We start from the raw sequence: 20,190 nt of genomic DNA, 5'->3' as shown, positions 1-20,190 counted from the left end.
CATTTTTTTTCCCAAATTCTGTCTCTTTTTTTTTTTTCATTTAATTTTTTCTAGACTCTGTTTTAAAGATTAAATCAAGGTTTCTTAATCAATTATTATGTATTCATTTAATAGAAATCATGAAATGTACACAATTTAACAGCAATTTATTAAAAGTTTACCAAAAAGTACATTTTAAGGCCCTATGAAATATGTTTATATTTTTTTTCTCATTTTTTTCTTAAATTTTAATAATAAAAAGTATCATTAATTCATTTTATTATTTTTTTTTTCTCAGAAATACTATTATTATTATTATTATTATTATTAATACTATTATTAGTAGTACTACCATTATATTAAGTAATACATTTCTGTTCAACCAGAATTTTATTTTGACTGGTAGCTGTGAAAACAGCAACAGTGATGCTATCCTTAGCAAAAATCAAAGTGTTCTGTCCAATGTTATTTTGACCACAATATTATTTAAAATATATACACTACCGTTCAAAAGTTTGGGGTCAGTACATTTTTATTGTTTTTTTTTTTTTTTTCATTTAAATATTTATATTTTGAATAAACACTGCACTTTTTAAACTTGTTATTCATGAAAGAATCCTGAAAAAAAAAAAAAAAAATCACAGGTTCCAAAAAATATTTGGCAGCACAACTGTTGATATTATCCAACATTGATCATTCTAATAATAAATCCGCATATTAGAATGATTTCTGAAGGATCATGTGACACTTAAGACTGGAGTAACAGCTGATAAAAAAAATCAGCATTTCATCACAGGAATAAATTCTATTTTAAAGTATGTTAAAATAAAAAACATTATTTTATATTGTAAAAACATTTTGCAATATTACTGTTTTTTTTCTATATTTTTAATCAAATAAATGCAGCCTTGATGAGCATAAGAGACTTCTTTAAAGACTATTACAAGTCTTACTGACCCCAAACTTTTGAACGGTAGTGTATATACAGTGGGTACGGAAAGTATTCAGACCCCCTTAAATTTTTCACTCTTTGTTATATTGCAGCCATTTGCTAAAATCATTTAAGTTCATTTTTTTTCCTCATGAATGTACACACAGCACCCCATATTGACAGAAAAACACAGAATTGTTGACATTTTTGCAGATTTATTAAAAAAGAAAAACTGAAATATCGCATGGTCCTAAGTATTCAGACCCTTTGCTGTGACACTCATATATTTAACTCAGGTGCTGTCCATTTCTTCTGATCATCCTTGAGATGGTTCTACACCTTCATTTGAGTCCAACTGTGTTTGATTATACTGACTGGACTTGATTAGGAAAGCCACACACCTGTCTATATAAGACCTTACAGCTCACAGTGCATGTCAGAGCAAATGAGAATCATGAGGTCAAAGGAACTGCCTGAAGAGCTCAGAGACAGAATTGTGGCAAGGCACAGATCTGGCCAAGGTTACAAAAATTTCTGCTGCACTTAAGGTTCCTAAGAGCACAGTGGCCTCCAAAATCCTTAAATGGAAGACGTTCGGGACGACCAGAACCCTTTCTAGAGCTGGCCATCTGGGCAAACTGAGCTATCGGGGGAGAAGAGCCTTGGTGAGAGAGGTAAAGAAGAACCCAAAGATCACTGTGGCTGAGCTCCAGAGATGCAGTCGGGAGATGGGAGAAAGTTGTAGAAAGACAACCATCACTGCAGCCCTCCACCAGTCGGGGCTTTATGGCAGAGTGGCCCGAAAGAAGCCTCTCCACATGGAGTTTGCTAAAAAACACCTGAAGGACTCCAAGATGGTGAGAAATAAGATTCTCTGGTTTGATGAGACCAAGATAGAGCTTTTTGGCCTTAATTCTAGGCGGTATGTGTGGAGAAAACCAGGCACTGCTTATCACCTGTCCAATACAGTCCCAACAGTGAAGCATGGTGGTGGCAGCATCATGCTGTGGGGGTGTTTTTCAGCTGCAGGGACAGAACAACTGGTTGCAATCGAGGGAAAGATGAATGCGGCCAAGTACAGGGATATCCTGGACTAAAACCTTCTCCAGAGTGCTCAGGACCTCAGACTGGGCCGAAGGTTTACCTTCCAACAAGACAATGACCCTAAGCACACAGCTAAAATAACGAGGGAGTGGCTTCACAACAACTCCGTGACTGTTCTTGAATGGCCCAGCCAGAGCCCTGACTTAAACCCAATTGAGCATCTCTGGAGAGACCTAAAAATGGCTGTCCACCAACGTTTACCATCCAACATGACAGAACTGGAGAGGATCTGCAAGGAGGAATGGCAGAGGATCCCCAAATCCAGGTGTGAAAAACTTGTTGCATCTTTCCCAAAAAGACTCCTGGCTGTATTAGATCAAAAGGGTGCCTCTACTAAATACTGAGCAAAGGGTCTGAATACTTAGGACCATGTGATATTTCAGTTTTTCTTTTTTAATAAATTTGCAAAAATGTCAACAATTCTGTGTTTTTCTGTCAATATGGGGTGCTGTGTGTACATTCATGAGGAAAAAAAATGAACTTAAATGAGTTTAGCAAATGGCTGCAATATAACAAAAAGTGAAACATTTAAGGGGTTCTGAATACTTTCCGTACCCACTGTATATATTTTTTTTGTTTCAAAAAAAGGAAAATGCATAAATTTTTAGAACAACATATACGGTTAAATAAATGATCCTAGAATTGTAATTTTTGGGTGAACTATCCCTTTAAATTATAGGTTCACAACCTTAGGGGTCATGACCCCACATGAGGTCACCAGTTATGCAAATAGGACTGCGGAAGATTTCTATACACTGTATCCTGTTTATTGTACATATATTTTTCTTTTCTCAGCGCAAAAAAAAAAAAGAAAAAAAAAGCTAAAAGCTAACAAAAGTATTTTGGTATAACATGACACAGATTGTGCACTTTCAATTATAATCAATCAAAATGATTAAAATGGATTGAACAACTGAAATGAAACTGAAAAATAAATTGTGAATTATATCATAATATAAACAGCATAAATGTGACCCTGGACCACAAAACCAGTCATAAGGGTAAGTTTTTCGATTTATACATAATCTGAAAGCAGAATAAATAAGCTTTCTATTGATGTATGGTTTGTTAGGCCGAGATACAACTTTTTGAAAATCTGGAATCTGAGGGTGCAAAAAAAAATCAAAAGTGGGAAAATTTAAAGTTAAAGTTGTCCAAATGAAGTTTTTAGTAATGCATATTACTAAACAAAAATAAACTTTTGATATATTTACAGTAGGACATTTACAAAATATCTTCATGGAACATGATTTTTACTTGATATCCTATTTATAATTTTGACCCATACAATGTATTGTTGGCTATTACTACAAATATACCCGTGCTACTTAAGACTGGTTTTGTGGTCCAGGGTCACAAATAGCAATAAGATTTTATTCTTAACATCATTTGCAGTCTGTGAAATCATTAAACTTTAAAATGTGTCACCATGGAGCAAAAAATGATGATAACCTCTGTCCCAAATCCACTTGATTGACATAAGCCAGTGGACAGCAACAGTTCATTTGTACCTCACAAATAGGACTAGATCTCTTGGGATCATGTGATTTGCCGACAGAGCAAATAGCACAGGGCAGGACATGGTCACACAATCTAAACACAAAAGCCCCACCCCATCCTGCAGTGCTGAGGTGGAACAGGCTCGCCGTGATGTGGAATTGGGTGAATGGGTGTGGGGCGAGGTTGAAATCAGGAAGGCTTGACATGTTTGCTTCAATTATGCTGATGTAGGTCCCGCTGACGTGTCTGTCAAATGGAAGAGCGCCCATATAGGTAAAGGTATAATTAGTCTTTCAGGTTTCCAGGAAATGATGCTCTCCGTGTGTCAAGTGCTCCCCGTGTGAGGTGAGATCATACGATGTGCCATCAATTACAGGAAACATCATTAAACGTACAGGCGCCATAAACACTCCTAATTAAAATTCAATTAAAATGGATTCTTTCATGTGCTTGCTGTTTAAATGTGCCATTAATTTCATTATCTGTGACTTTTACTCATTACGGGGCACAAGATCATCTGAAATGCATAAAGGACTTTCACATAATTTTCCATGTAAAATTCTTGCTCAGTGTCTGACAGATGTTTTGATCTGCTTTCAGTCAGGATAATTAAACACTTAAATGTGTTTTCGTTAAACCAAAACCATTTCCCCTTTCTTATTTAACATGCTCGGAATGTTAATTGAATAACTAAGGAATAATTACTTCCATATAGGGTTTCAGAAAGTACAAATCACTCAATATTACTTATTTTATTATTATTATTATTATTATTATTTTATTACTGGTATGTGGTTTTGGTAAAGCCAGTATTACTGCAACTTATTTTTTAAATGATCATGTTTAATGGCAAAAGGTCATGGCAAAAAACTACATCACCCATGATTCTGCAAAAATATCTACCAATAGATTGCATTTCAACTGATTTTTGGCAATAACTTAAAAACAGATCTGCACCAATATTTTCAGTATATGTTATTGTTGAAGCCACCTGTTTGTTTAACAGTGGAATTTGTGCTAAAAACTACATTACCCATGATGCTGTCAAGAAAATTCCACCAATCAGAAAATGCGGCCAGCAAATTACAGATTACAGGGAACACCCATTCTGATGCAGCACTGCAAATACTTTTACATTTCACAATTGTTTTAAATTTATATCATTTATATCATGAAATATTGATATAAATTTATATCAATACTTAATTGGATTGTAGTTCTTTTTCTTGTACCTTTGTCGTTTTGTCCAATTTTCTATTTTTAATTTTTTAAATATTTATTTAATTTAATTTAATTATAATATTTAATTATAAAAATAATATTTATTAATAATAATTTATTTTATTTTATTTTATTATTATTGCTTCAAATCAAAGTTTGTAATATTGTGATTCACCTCGTAGCTGGTTGGTTTGGTTCATGGCTTGTAACTCTTTAATGACTTTTAACTTTTTTTTTTTGTTAATTGCTATTTTAAACAATTTCTGAGAAACATATTGGAACCAACTTTGCTAAAAAAGTAGTCGGGTACTATTGCTAAAGCGTTCAGAGTATTTTTATAATGTTGCTGTGTGGCTGCTGTGGTGTTATGACGGTTGCTGTGGTGTTCTGAGTGGCTGTCAATCATCAAAATGATAATTCAAACAATCACAGCACAAACAAGAAAGAGATAAATGCTAAGTATTGACTTAAATGAGTTAAATACTAAGTAGGCGCAATAACAGTAATGTTTGTCTTAATAAGCACAGCGAACAAATATAACATCAATTATTGATGCTAAGCCGTTCTGCAAAGAGCCCATTCATCTGAACTTGGGCGGTAATGTGAACAAGACCCTTTAAATGCCCCCCTTTACTGGTCGAAGGAGGGACAGAGGCAGGTTTTGGCAGGAAGAGAGTGTTGTTTGATAGCGTGAGCAGATTGCCAGACAGAGAGAACACTCAAAGCGCCACTGTGCCGGTGCTGAACTGACGGGGCCCTTCCAGTCCCCAGCGTGTCCTTTTTAAGTGCTCGAAGGATGAAGCTGCCATTATGGCCGTACAAACAGAAAGACGGCTGATGAACTTCATAGGAATGCTTCTTCCTGAAAGCAACAGGGTTAGAATAGAGTGGCGGGAGGGAGTATAGAGAGTGAACGGGAGGGCAAGCTGCCAGTTCCACCAAGCTTATTCTTCACGCAACCAGGCCGAACAAACCTGACATTGTTTTGGGCGCTGCCTAAGGGATCACATCCATTCTTTCTTTTTCTTTCCCTCCGCTCCTCCATTTCATTCACTGTTCACTGTCAGAAACCGTTCTCTCGCTTTTCCGCTTTGGAGGATTGGGCTAAGGTTGTTTGATCTATCATTATCATGTTCTACGCCCACTTATGTTGTTTGTTTTGTTGCTTGGTAATTGAATAAACTATATATGACTGAATAACCTCACTTATGAAAAGGAGTCAAACAAAACAATATTGTGTGCTGCGGTTAATGTGTCTGTACTAGGCGGAACAATGCTTTCACTTGATACAGGACCATTTCGAAGCAAATAAAGCAAATATGATTGCGCAGCATAATGCTCATACAATACCGTTAGTGCACATTGACATAGGCACTCACAACACAAAATGTCTTCTAAATGTCTACTGCGCCTGCTGCTGCTTTCAGACTTGTAGCAGCATACAGGTAGCATAAATGTACAAGAATTACAATTACTGTTATTACCTCCAGGAAGGAATATAATTACATAGAAACAATACTGATGCAACTGATGCAAGGACCTAATGTTTCAATGCAATGTAGCAGACATCATATTCAATGTTAACATACTATAAAAATGTATTTAGTTACCACTTGTAGTACACTTGAACACACTAGTGTATGAAAGATGGGTTCAAGATGTGCTAAAAGTGGCAGCCAAATAAATTTTATTCAATACAGGGGTAACATGTTAAAAGCACATTTTAGTTCATATTCACGGTGTCCCAAAATAGTACGTTTGAGTACACTTCGATGTTCTTAAGACTCTTAAAGAATCATTTTTAGTATATTAAGTACAAAATAAGGGCAAAAGTTGGGCAAAAGTTGCTTCAGACTCAAAGGATGGTCACACCAAATGTTTATTTATTTTAGTGAATAGAAGGTAATTGATAAGGAAAATCTATTTATGACATTATTTTTGACTGCATCCTCATTTTACAGCATTTTTACACAAGTGCCTAAAACTATATGCAAGGACGATTTCTGAAGCATCTTCGAGATGTATCCACAGTTCATCTGGATTTAGTCTGTCTCAGTTTGTTGTTTCTTCATGTAATTTCAGACAGACTGGATGATGATGAGAGGACTGGCTGCTGTCAGACTCCTTGTGCAACTGGATTATTACAATTATTGGCAAAATGAATGTTTGTAAATGTAAACTTATATTTCCTACTGACACACTACTGCAATAGATAGAAGTAACTGACTTAAAACCATTTTTTGGCTCGTGAAAATATTAGTGTTCTAATAATTTTGACCAGCACTGTATGTCCAAAAATACGACCAAACCTTGTCTGAGGATAGTCAGTTTAACATCTCCCCATTACTGTAACTGTACAGATAGCCGGGTGAAAATGCACAACCTGCAAAAACCACAAAAGAGTGAAGGGCACGGAACAGTGAAGCACAGGTGCATTCCTCTCTAGGAAATAACCCCCCTGTAACCTTCAGGCAATGCTGACAACCTACACAATGAGCTCACCTGGGCCCTGATCAATGCCCTCTAGCATGTCAAGATGATATATGCACCAGCATTTAGAGTGTGTCTCAGAGCTGGTGATATAGGCTGAGGCATAAAGACCGCTGTACGGCATGTGCTAGGTCAGGGGCAGGACGAACCCAGTTCACCAGACCGAATAAGGACAGTCTCCTGCTGACTGAACGCTAATCCAGCGTGCAATGATTACTGAGCTGAACTCTTTCCAGACCTACAGAACCACCAAATTACTTTTATAATAGACATTTTCACCACTTTTGATGATGATGTTTTAGCATATATGTCATGACATATTGTGCAGCAGATATATTTAACATATTTTAACCCTCTGAGGTCTGAGAGGGTTTTTGGGTCCTTGAGAAGTTTTGACATGCCCTGATATTTATGCTTTTTTATTTTATTCAGTTTCTTATAAAAATATTAATGGCTAAAGTCTGATTGCACTGTATTCAGCACAAACTGTGCTAAAACAATATGTGAGCAGTATGTACAAGTTTTTATTTTTGAGGAAATAAGGTTTATGCAAGTCGCTGAAATAATTTATTTGAATTTTCATTGCTACATTTAGCACAAATTACTTTGTGTAATGTAATTTAATAATTTAATTAATAATTTTAGATAGCTTTTCAATGCCTTTTTAGCAGTTTGATGCATTTTTAATCATTTGAGCCCTTATGTTTTTACATATTTTCATGCATTTCCAGTTTTCAATGCTTCTCTGGTCTATTTTAATTCTCTTTAGAGTAAAACAGCTGCTGATGCAAAAAGTAGCATGAATTAGCTTGTTTGACATGCTCTAGTTACCATTGATCGTGTCACTGAAATCAAACAACACTAATCAATGACCACCGGTGGAGTGGTAGAAAATGCTCTCCTAAGTATTTATTTTAAGTAAGGTCAATTTACTCAGATAATTTATCAGGTGGATTTGCTCCAGAGCCCTATAAGTTCATTTGGTTTGCCGCCAAGCACCTCCTTTTGAACTCTTTCAAACATGTCATAATTATCGTTTATCTGATGTGTAGCGCTCCGTGAACTCTAACACCATATGCCATTCTAATAAAATACCCATTGTCTTGATTGGCTGTTTATGTGCAATTCCCCATTAGCCTTGACATTTTAATAGCATCTAAATTGTTTCCAGACACAAGTTTATAGAAGCAGCAACATACAGGACACAATTTCCGCTAGACATTCATTATACAATCTACAAGTGTGCCGAGACGAAAATATAGCATGTTCAACACAGCTGTTGTAAAAGCTGTCAACTCAAAGCCATGTTCGTCTTCAAAATGGAATTAACACAGCTAAGAGTGTTAAAGTGCTCGGTGAGGTTTGGGTGAGGCTTAGTGTGCCATATGGTTAGCATAACTCAACCTGAGAGAGAGAGAGGTCGAGAGAGCTCAGACTCTTTCTGGCTGCCTTATTCACAGATGGTACTCTCTGCAATCACTGGCATCAGTGAGCATGTGATCATTCTTCCTGATTAGCCACCCCACCAAAGATCTTGTGCAAACATATGTCAATTGAACAAATGTCTTGCGCTGAGATATCCTGGTCGGGGTGTCAAAACAGGCAAGTTAACTTGTCAAACTGTCTTGAATTTACAGTAGATTTAAAGGCTTTTATTTTGCTTTATACTGCATAGTGGCTCAAAAACTAAATATATTACACTGTGAACAAAAAAAAGTAAAAGTTATAAATAAAACAAAAAAGATTTGACTATGTTTTACAAGAAAATACTGTTTCAGTCTTTCTACTTTAAAATGTCATGTTCAATTCAATGTGTTACTTGCCATTTCTTTGTAACTACTTGTATAATTTACCATTTCTTTTTTGGAGTGTCTATTTACACTAAGTGCAAACAGCCTGTTTTGTTGGCAGAAGCTATTTACACTAACTCCGCCCACCAACGTGTGATTGGGCAAGTTACAAAATATAGCAAACAACAGCTCCAGTGGCGTAGATGGTAAAGCTTGTGCTGTAGTCTTATTGATGTGATGGACCCGAGTTCGAATCCGCCTTTTGCTGATAAATATAAAGGAAATAATCAAGAAGCTGAAAATGAGTATCGAGTAGGGTTAGGGTAGGTGTAGAGAGGGCTTTATTGTCACAGTAAGGTGGGATCCATTTAATAATTTGAATGAAAATTATAATTTACACTCAATACGTTATTATTGCATACTGTTTTATACTTTATTACAACACTGAGGTGCAGATATTTGCCACTATTTGCAATAAGTGCTTTCTCTTTCTAATTAATTGTCATCTCAAATTGGCACTCGAATAACTCTCAAAAAAACACTTCTCAATGTAATCTCAAAATTAATATGTGGACTTTATGCTTTAATCAGCATTAAATATTGTCTAGATATCACTGATATTATGAATTTAACTGATTACCAACAGATTGCAGTTGCCATGTACACTGTGAAAAATCATTTTCCAAAATTGTAAATAAAACAGGTTTTTGGAGTAAGCTTTCATGTTTAATACCACGTTACCTACCTTTTTTTTCTAATTAACAAGTAACATTTAAAATATTAATTTTATTTTTAAAATGTTTTATTTTTAATTTTTTAACATCAGCCATATATTAGCAATTGGCCACAGAATCAGAATAAATACTGGCTTAATGTTATAATCCAGAATTTAATATATTTTTACACTTTCTTAGAATGCACCTTTAAAGGCAAAGGAAAAAAAATGGTCAGTAGTGTCCTATCTGATAGGCGGCTCCTCTGCGGCTCTCTTTATTGCCCCAAGTCTCTCATCTAGTTGACAAGTCTGGGTCTTCCTGAAACCCATTTTAATCATGTTACCCTAGAAATCAATAAACTATTTCCCCCTGGGTCAACCTCAACAATGAAGAGGGTCTGCCGTTCTGAAGTACTCTAAATGTGTACACAAGCCGTCTGAGTGCAATACAAACACAAAGCTGTGAAGACAAATTCATTAAAATAACCACCATGTCTCTTCCAAACGAATGGGTGTACATAGCAACCTCTCCCCGCTTAAACCGCCGGTGCTTCAAGAGTTGGTTTTCAAGTTTCCTACAAGGAAAAAATCTGGTCGATAGTAATTTAATGGCAAGATTCTGCAGGCAAAGTGCTTCACTGACTATCATCACATAAAAATTCTATCATAAAGCACTCCAGGTGGAATCCATACCACTCCTACAGACACCGCAGTTCCTGTAAAATCAGATTCACAAGTGAGATGCATGTTTCTGGGAGGCCTCTGTATCAATCCTTCTCTCCCACTTTCCTTAATAAGATAAAACACAGCGGTTAGTAAGCCCATGATAAGGCAAAGCATCTAGCTAATGCTCCTTTTAAGGAGAGGGTAAGCAGCGGTCTGTCTTGGAGGCCGGGGGGTTGCGGTAGGGGGGTTGGAAGGGCATGTTGTAATACTGCTCTAATCCTGCGGCGGATAATGTATCAAGGATCAGCTTCGCATGAGCAAGTTTCTCCTGATGAGGTGGAGGTCTCCACACTCAGAACGAAAGCAAGGTGTTGCACTGACATGCGGGTCACAGTCGCGTATGGCTGTGGAATACACAAGTGTTCTTTAGTCAGACAACGAAGGAACAGTGTGAAGAAGATGGTAGACTTCTTTCAGAGCATTTTGCTCGTTTGGTCTATAGAGAGAATGCTTCAGAAGACTCAAGATTTTGGAAATGCAGCTGAAATGTTACATAAAAACCTATGCTTTGTTGTGAGAAATTGTTGAAACTCTAATATAATCATATAAAATTAATATACTGCAATTATATTAAAAACATAATATATTAAAAATAATTAGTATATATATAAATTGAAATGAAATGGTAGAACACATATTGTAGGTTATAAACAGGATAAAGGAAACAGCGAATTCAATTAAATTATAAAATTCTAATTAGTAATCCTCCGAAAGTGCCATAAGCAAAATAATCCAGTAGTTCTTGGCCTCAGGTGAAATTTAATGGTGGGAAAGATACAGTCTCCTCTTTCTCAACAAGGTGCAATTTTTTCCTCCCCACAGCCAATTAACAAATACCAAATGAAAGAAGCCACAGGCATAAGTTTATAAGATGTATTTGAAAACTGCATTACTATGCAAATGTACCTACTGACATCCCAAGATTCATTAAATCGATCAATTACTCTACAAGCAAAACAGAATCTAATGCACACGCTCGTTTTTAGAAAACTTTTAGTGGAAACTTAAAAAGGCAGAACCACAAAGGTGATTTCAATGATGTACTAGTCAAGAAAACAACAAGGATGTCTAGTAAAGTTAAGTGCTTCCTTATGTCATGTTAACATATACAGAGATTACACTGCTCTGCTAACCGTCTCTATCACTCAGCACCGCAGATCACTGCAGATCACTGTATGTGACCAGACTCTTAAGAGAATATTCTTAGCATCTTAACCAAACACTGTCTCACGTTTGTTGACACAAAATTGTAAATTAGCAGAAGCATTTACTATTTAAAAGAACCATGGTACTAAAGGTCCATAATGTGAGAACCTGGACCACAAAACCAAGTAGCACGGGTATATTTGTAGCAATAGCCAACAATACATACATGGGTCAAAATTATAGATTTTTGGCCAAAAATCATTAGGAGATCAAGATCACGTTTCATGAAGATATTTGTTAAATTCCCTGCCGTAAATATATCAAAACTTAATTTTTGATTAGTAATATGCATTGCTAAGAAGTTCATCTGGACAAATTTAAAGGCGATTTTCTCAATATTTAGGGGTTTTTTTTTGTACCCTCAGATTCCAGATTTTCAAATAGTTGTGTCTTGCACAGATACTGTCCTATCCTAACAAACCATTCATCAATGGAAAGCTTATTTATTCAGCTTTCAGATGATGTATAAATCTCAATTTCAAAAACGTTACCCTTATGACTGGTTTTGTGGTCCTGGATCACATATAATCCCCCCCCAATTGGTGCCATGTTCCTCTTGAGATTCACCCAGACAAACCATCCGCTCTCAGGCCACACATTTTTTTTTATTTTGTGACAGATCGGTGTAGTGCTTCAAGCGAGAAGGGTATAATGGCAGCCTGGAGATCTCCAAATGGGGGTGGGAACTCCAAAACGGGGTGGGAGCTCCAAAATAGGGCGTGGCTTCCTCCCACTGACAGGCAGGCACATGACACGCATGCGCAATTTTTTCCCCCAATCCACTTCAGCGCAAACTCCGCCCCACAGCTATTTCTAAAGGTTTTATTGGTTGTATCAGTCACAGTGTTGATTTCCTACACTATGCTACAAACAATGCTAACCCCTAAACCTACACCACACCTGACCCTAACCTTAACCAGTGAAACTGACTGCACGCTGGGATTGGCGTGGCAGATTAACAGTTAATACGATTATGCGTTATAAGATCGCCAGGACGTTCTGTAACTCCCCAACCGGACCTCACTGGACAATGGGACCTTCAGTTACACTCAGCATCACTACAACCTCCTACCCTGCGAATTTTAAGTCCCGGGATGCTCCCGTTTCTTAAAACAAAGCACTGGAGTCAATAACAGTTGGCTGAAGCCAGAGCCAATGGTGAAAGTCTTTGCGTGACGAGACCCCGCCCCATTTTGGACGTTATGCCCACTTTTGTAGTTCCCGCCCACATTTGGAGATCTCCGTCTGCAGTTATACATACTTGCTTCAAGTGGTACGTGAACCGATCATCTCTTCCTCTTACTACTAGTTATAGCATGAAATAAACATAAAGGAACATCAGAAGGTATCTTGTTTTAACCGCTGAAAGACTCAAAACATACCATTTTTCAAGCTCAAGTCCACCAACATTAACCTACTCTCATCTGGTTTGTTTGTTTGAGCAAAAATCTCAGATTCTGCGTTATGATTGGTCAGATCGCCTGTCAATCAAACTCCCTGCAAAGGGTCAATTGAATTGAACTGAAAATGGCTTCTGGTCACTGCACATTACTGTATACAGTATGTGATTGGCTCTTTAAGAGAATGTTCTTAGTATCTTAAACACTACCTCACATTTGTTTATATAAAATTGAAAATAAGTAGAAACTGTATTTGTTATTTAAATACCATGGTACTAAAACTAATTCCATAATGCTTTAATACATGTAATCTAATCTCCACCATTTGTAGTAATGTTCCCCTTGAGATTCACCCAATAATCCAACTGTACATTTGAACATTCATAACAGCCTTTTACAGAATTCCCAAAATTTCAGACGTCCTCAAATGCTTTTGGTAACCAATCTATGTTTTACGCTGCAGATACATTTGAGAAGTCATGATTGAAAATATAGCAGCACCTGCAGTGCACATCTGGTATTTGTGAACCCCCTGGGCTAAAAGTGCAGGTTTCCTTACAAGCACTCTGGGACATGGACATATAACTTTGTAATTGTCCACTTAAGCCATTTCTGAGGGTAAGGTATCATGTAGATTTATAGTCCACATGCTGGGTTCGTCCTACCCCCTCCAAAAAAAAAAAAAAAAAAAAACACATCTTGGTTTATTATATGACCCTAAAACAGCCCAAGTGTGAAATTCTACACCTTATCTTCTCCACACTGTGTGATAAAGAAGAGATTGCGTTTTAATGCAGCTTATTCCGCAAATCTCAACAGTGTCCTCCACCCTGAAGATTTCAAATAATGTAAAGTAATCTCTAAGCTCAACATATGTAAGAGGCTTTAGAGTTTCTCATTGGCGGCCTGCGGGGGCGTCTCACAGATGACACATGTGCCTGTTTCACTCAAGAACATTGAAAGTTATCTTTCGGGATGCTTGAAAGGAGAGCCACAGCATTAAAGAGCCCAGTGAAAAGAGGGCTTTTACAGAGGCGTCTTTGTCAAACTCATATCAAAGGCTGCGTCTGGAAAGCGAATAGTTTCGCTTTGTGTTTCACAGTGCATGGGTGGGAGTTTGTTGTGGTGTGGAGATATCCCTGTGTACACGCAGAGCTAACCCTATTGAAAGAGCTATTGGGAAATCTCCAACATTTTACGGCTCTTTAACCAAGAGTGCTCCTCACCGCATGATATCATGGTTTGACATCTTAAAGAATCTTGAATGTAAGTCTAAAGCACTATTTGAACAGGATAAGTTTTCTAAACAATGCTTGAATTAGAATGGGTTAACTTAGGACCTAATACTTGATACAGACCTTTTATCCTTTTACATGCATTTTTCATTAAATTAAAATCTTTATTAATAATATGCATGCAGTTATTATTAAAACTACATATCATTTTATTAGTACTTCAATACTAGTCTCAAAAAAATTTTCCCCTAAACCTTTAAATCACAAGCTTAAACCTGTCTTACATTGCCAACACATTACCCACTGTATAATTCATGGATATCACCAAAATGAGGGCAATATCACATGGGGGCACTTCAACTGGCATCCATTCAGTTATGTTCTGTCATTGTTCAGCCTAAGGCTATAGCTTTCTGCCAACACATTGAGTTCAACCCATATCCTCTCTACATTATTAACATGAGACTTCCAGCTCTCGTATACAATGTCATTTGGAGAGCAGATGTTAAAACACTGATAGTGTAGCCTAAATATATTACCCTTCTTGATGACGTCAGCAAGTGTGGATTGAATTAAGGAGTGCTGAATGAATTCGATGAACGCCGGTCAGAAGGTTAAAGAGCAACGAAGGTTATCTTGGCTGCAATTAGCATGCTCTCTGAATGGATGCTAATGAATGGCATTCTCGAGAGTCTTTGTATTATTGGTTTGAGGGACGTTGTGTCCTTGCAATAATTCCAACAAGACACAGGGTTGGTTAATCAGATTTGAAATCTGATCCGAAGACTATATACACTCCCATTTACTAATTCACATTTGCTTGATTAGGAAATGAATGATAGCATAGGATGTTACGCCTACATGTCATTAACATGGAACTGACATTTGTGTAAATGGCTTCCTGTGTCAAAAGTGTCTATCAATTATGTGCCAAATGACAGGAAAGAAACTGTAAAATATAGCAATTTTAATAAAAGCATATTAAAGGGATAGTTCTCCCTAAAAATGTCAATTCAGTCATTAATTATTCAACCTCATGCCGTTTCTAAACCTGTAAGACCTTCATTCCTCTTCTGAACACAAATTAAGATATTTCTGATGAAATCCTAGAGTTTTCTGACCCTGCACAGACAGCAACGCAACTACCTAGAGTTCTTGGCCCAGAAAGGTTTGTTTGCGCACCAAAAGTATTCTTATAGTTTCATAAAATTAAGGTTGAACCACAGTAGTGACATGGACTATTTTAATGATGTCCTTACTACCTTTCTGGGCCTTGAACGTATCAGTTGTGTTGCTGTCTATGCAGGGTTAGAAAGCTCTCGGATCTCATTAAAAAGATCTTAATTTGTGTTCCGAAGATGAACAAAGGTCTTATAGGTTTGGAACTACTTAAAATTTTTTATTTTGCAGAAAAAATATTTTTATGACTCAACCTTCAGTTTGTTAAAACAATTTTTTAAAAATCAGGTTCACAGTAATGCACGTACAATGAGAGCACTGGAATAAACACAAGATTTAAGTGGGCATTATGGGAGAAATTTAATGAACATTTGTGCCACTTGTGTGAGCAGTATTTCTGCAAAACAGCCTAACCACCCACAATTCAGTTTATCGGCAACTTAAATGCATTTAAATTACACTAAGCTGTATATAAAAAGCAATTCTCACTCTTTTTAGCACAAAACACGCCTCCTTTATGCAAATTTGATTCATTATAGATTGTTCCCAGAACTACGGGCTATTTGCCTGGTGGAATTAAGGCTGTGGAAAACAGGCGGTATGCCGAATTTTCTTTTAGCGAGACATTTGTGAACATTTTCTGGCGATCATGGCGGATGTAATTTAAATGATTTTCAGATGATGGATAAAAGCATTGCATCTGAGCATACATCCAGATAGATCATGTGGACAAGCAGTTTTGGTCCATTCAGTTAATACGCACTCACTTATATTTCGAAAGCATTCATTTATAACCAATTATTTAATATTTTTCTGAAATGTATAAAGCAATGTCTTCTTAATGCAGACCTCCTGCTTTCACAATGTGTCAGGAAATGAAAGGATAGATGGACATTGCTTTGAAAATGGCTCTTGGTGACTTTAAGGCCAGCTATTTGGACTGTACAGCTGAGCAACCATCTACCCAGCATTCTCTAAAGTGCTCATTGTGTACCCTCCAACAAAGACTTCAAAGATGAAAGCCGTACATAGAATAAATATAAGAGCGACAGGAACTAAACAGATGTTACAAGACATGAGTAACAGGCTTGTCTATGGAGAAAAACAGAAAAACATGTATTGTTGCAGGCTGTTGATAAAGTCAGCAGTGGTAAAGTGTGTGGTGAAATGTTTGTTTGCTTGATGTAAAGCTCTTTTAAAACACCAGACAGTCTAATGCTCGGCTAGACACACCCAGCTACTTCCACATCTTCAAACAATGCAAAATATCCCAAAAATGTATGTTTGCCCTCTTGAGTAAAACATGGTGTATTGAAAAGGAAAAAATAGGTTAGGTCCCTTGCTGACACACATTAAAATTCATATATGCTGAAAGAGAAAGCTTTGAGTACTTCAGTTCATTGAATAAAAGACATTTGAATGGAGAAAAACAGAAAGGGAATATCCCGCTTAGAATATTTATGTATTTATATTCCACAACTGACTGGCTTTTTTTGTGTGTGTATGACAGATGAAAGGCACATGACACGTGATCGCAATGCCTCATGAGTTTTTGCTAGTGATGTCAGATTTTCATTGTTTCAGAAGAATCATTTCACTCAAATGGAGCTTAATGGCACGATTAAAAAAGATAAAAGATAAAACTACACTGGTATGAGGGAAAAAATATATTGGTACAGGTGCATTTCTTGTGCAAAATATGATGCTGACTAAATTTACTAAACTAAATTTATAGTTTTTCATATTTTTGAAAGAGTTCCATCAGATGGTTCATGCAGTTCTCTCAGTGAATCACTCAAATGAGTCACTGATTCATCTGCTGTGTAGAAGTCTGTGTGAGGCATTAAATTGGATTTTAAATGAATAAAACTATCATTTTAAAACTGAATAAAATAAAATAATAATAAAATAGATTTCGTAAGTGAATATGCAAAGAGGTTGCAAAATTCATTATATTTAGTTAACTTGACTTAAAATCTCAAGAGTACTTCCAGTAAATTTATTGAGATCACAGGAGTTCAACTGACATGAAAGGTCAGGAAACCCTAGAGTATGGAAATGCACACTCGTATATTAAAATAATGTAGTCATGTTCTCTGGAGGGCAACCGGAGGCCACAGGACTGTCAGACTGTCAGGAGCTTTGAAGTCTACTATCAGGGTTCCAACCTTTTATAATACAGGAAATTAGATTTTGCTCTTGCATTTAGCACTTAGAATATCAAGTTATGTAGAAACTTACTAAGCTCATTTGAATGAAGAGCTGGAAGGGGCAAAAGTGAATCTGGGGCAGCAAAAAATGAGCAGAGTCAGGCTGTGATGCTAAAGTCACATCTGCCTTTTCAATGAAGAGGATGAAGTCTTGGTTTGACGAGTCCCAGATAAGCACATAATTACTTTAACTTTTCATTTCGTGGCTGAATGTTCTCTCATCAAGCGTGCAAAGCACTTCTCGTGATTACAAGGTTTTCGAAAGTCAGAGACAATGAACTGAGAGGCTACCTGAGTGTGACTGAGCCACCGGGTACTGTTCACATCCACACTGAATTTTCTGTTTTACTTGCTTGACTGTTTCATGAGTGATTTTGATTTCAGTTTCTTTGAAATTCCCCTATATTACTCAAACTATCTATTGTTATTATAGGGTTGTCACTAATGATTATTTTGGTAATTGAGTAATCAGTCAATTATTTAGACGATTAATCTAGTAATCAGATTTTTTGTGGTAATAAAAGCAAACAATAGCCTTTACAATTACTCAAAATACATAATTGTATATATACTGCATTATACACAATAGAACTAATGTACATTATGCATTATAACAAATGCCTGCAAAGAGCGCCACGTCCTAATGACTGTTTCTACACTTTACTCTGCTAATTCTTGTTTAATATCAACTAAAAAATTCAAAATGTACACTTAATCATTAATATTTGGCCATTCTTTAAGACAGAAAAGCTACAGCCAGTGGAATTTCCTGAATATGTGGATATCAAAACATGTAAACTCAAGAGTGAGGGTTTGAGCTTTTATTTTTAAATCGCGATGGACATTTAGCATGTATTCTCCTATGTCTGCATAGCTTTATAAATGATTTATCTTACAAATCTGATGAAATGGCACATGTTGCATTCCCAGACGATCATTATAATAACCCAAACTTACAGCAATATACAGAGATGGAGTTTGAGATGCTCCACAGATGTAAATGATAACAGTTCGTGTGGAGCAATGTTTACTGTGAATGGAGGCGCTCTGACACGCACGTACGTAATCTACACACATGTAAATAATTAAAGTGCATAATATTAAACTGCATCGCATATATTTATTTAATTGAATCGTGCCATTTGTGAATCGCATTATGCTTTATTATGATTTTCAAACGGATTTAATATATCATGCAGCCTTGGAAAATAGTCTAAATAATGCGCATGGATTCTCGTCTGTTGAATGGTCCGGTTCTTCGACAAGGTCAAACTGCAGTCGCCGATTTTTTTAAAATGGAGCACTCAAAGTAAACTGAGGGATCATGACAGCCCTATCACGTTAACAAATAGTAACTTGAAGTGTAGTGAGCAAGACAAGAGCCACTCTGATTTAAACTGAGTAATTTGACAGTTCTGTCTCGATTCAAACTCGAGCCTGTTCAAAACTGATTCATAAGTCTTTTTGGGATTTGTTAAAAAAAGAACCAGTGCATAAGAGTCATTTATTTGAATCAAACTACACTGGTCATGCTGCATTTTTATTGCTGCATTCATAAATCCAATACAATAACAATTGTATTTGTTGGTTAAAGGAATAACGACTTTTTGAATAAAAGTTTTGTTCTGAATAAAGACTGGTTCTTAATTCTCTAACCTGATGTTGATGCAAAAGATTTTAAATGAACCTCAAAACTACTGGTGATTTTAATAATGTATAAAATGCAATTAAATAAATTTACCAAAGAAAGTCAAATCATAAAAACTAATAAGTGCATCACTTAAATTAACAAAAAGTTACCTTTATCTGCTGTAGCATGAATAAAAGTTCAACTTTGTCCAAGTGAAGAATGTCACTAGACCTCTCACCACCACAGGAAACCAACAGTCTTGTTTTCACCCTGAAAACACATTCATGTTTACCACAGGACTGAGGCACCACACGCAAGACCCACTGAGGCCATATTGTGACATGGGAACCCCAATAAAAAAAAAGAAAAGATGTTAAGAGCCAGGGGGAATTTGCATTTTGGAAGGCGCTGAATGAAAGTATTTGTTCTTCCTGCGCCTCAGTGAAAGACTCCGTTAAGTCTAAGATGGTTTATAGATTCTTGCTCATATTCAGAAGTCGGGATTATGAGGATGATAAGTCTGACAGTTGATGTAGGTTTGCCTCTGTGATACTTTTAAAGTCAGGCAGTAAATCAGGCACTGTGGTTTTTTCCCCTGCTTTTCCCCCTATTAGTTCATCAGTCAATTACGTTCTCTGGCAGGTCGCTTGACGTGTCCTAGAAACGGAGGCTTTATCTTAAAATTATAAGGGGAAAATCGCAAGCGAAAAGGACAAACACTTCCTGGCTGTTTATATGAATGCAAATGTCAAGTCTTTTCATCTTGCCCTTCACAGAAATAGCTTCGAGGTTCACAAGGTGGCAGCATTTTGAAATCCACTTTAATGGTAGTTTAAGCGCTTGTTAGTGCAGAAAGCTATGGAAGTATATTGTC

General features: G+C 36.5%; 1 protein-coding gene across 1 annotated transcript in view; it reads right to left on the bottom strand.

Annotated features, from left to right (window-relative positions):
• The window catches only part of chl1b (cell adhesion molecule L1-like b), a 98,199-nt gene that overhangs the window by 53,007 nt on the left and 25,002 nt on the right, over nt 1-20,190 (bottom strand). The gene's annotated exons all lie outside the window — the stretch shown is intronic.

This window comes from Labeo rohita, chromosome 6, assembly GCF_022985175.1.
Source record: "Labeo rohita strain BAU-BD-2019 chromosome 6, IGBB_LRoh.1.0, whole genome shotgun sequence".
In the NCBI taxonomy this organism is placed as follows: Eukaryota; Metazoa; Chordata; class Actinopteri; order Cypriniformes; family Cyprinidae; genus Labeo; species Labeo rohita.
This window is presented reverse-complemented; position numbering and strand designations above follow the sequence as displayed.